The 983-nt window shown below is 50.3% G+C and overlaps 1 pseudogene; it reads right to left on the bottom strand.

Annotated features, from left to right (window-relative positions):
• Nucleotides 1–4: 4 nt before the first annotated feature.
• On the bottom strand, nucleotides 5–137 carry LOC111724705 (annotated as a pseudogene).
• Between the last annotated feature and the right edge of the window lie 846 nt (nucleotides 138–983).

Here is a 983-nt window from a genome sequence, read left to right on the forward strand (position 1 = left end):
TCCTGTGATACTTTGCTAAGAAGAACATTTTCCAGCTCCATCCATGTGAACACGAAGGACGTAAGAGTGCAATGGATAAGCCTCACCCTGGGAAAACCACCTTCGTGATCATGGTATCTCCCCTGCCAGGTAAGTATAAGAGTTAACCTTTTATCCAACAGGCAGTGGGCAGCCCTTGTCATGTCACCCTCAGGGGACAGCGCTGGATCCTCTGTGCTCCTATCTACTCCTTGCCTGTTCCCTGCTCTGGGATGCCGGGAAACTGACCCCTGTTGCCTGTCTTCTCCAGGCTCCTATGTCAGTGGTCTTTTGGCGGAATGTGGCCCATGGAAGGTTGTGGCAGGAGATCAAGGGTGGGAATAAAGGGGAATCCAAGGTATTAGTCCCCCCTCTCTCTGTATCTCAGGCAGTGTCTCCAGCACCTGCTGTATTTCCTTCATGGCTCCATCTCATGTCAGAGGGACCCTGAATGGTTCCAGCTCTTATCAGTGATCTTATTAGTGATTCCTGCTAATCTTGGGCTTTCCCTTCTCAGCACCTCCCCCAACTTTCTGCATGAGATTCCCTTTGCTGTAAGTACTGGAGGCAGATTCCCTTTTCCTAGCTAGCTCCTGGACAGGACACTTGCTCCCCGTGGCATTCTGCAAAGAGGAATTTTCTGTAAATCCTCCTGGAGTCACGCTCTGCTCCTCCCTCACCCCCATGGAAACGTGCTGAATCATCCGCTTCCCGGTGACAGCAGCTGCTCCCATTCGCATTTGGGTGTGGCTCTCCTGGCGGGGTTTGGGAGTGAATCTTAGCACCCTCTTCAGTCATAGGTAAGCTCTGCTCTCTGATATGTCCTATTCTGTAATAAAGGAGCTCTTTTAATCTCTGTCTAACTCCTGAGTGGGAATTGGTTCCCAAAGCCAGGACGAGGAGTGTTATTTTTGTTTTGATCCTTCAAACTCCAGTGGGAAGTGGAAAAGAGAGAGACGTATGAT

Source organism: Otolemur garnettii, unplaced genomic scaffold, assembly GCF_000181295.1.
Source record: "Otolemur garnettii isolate 467f Iridium unplaced genomic scaffold, OtoGar3 scaffold00001, whole genome shotgun sequence".
Taxonomy (NCBI): Eukaryota; Metazoa; Chordata; class Mammalia; order Primates; family Galagidae; genus Otolemur; species Otolemur garnettii.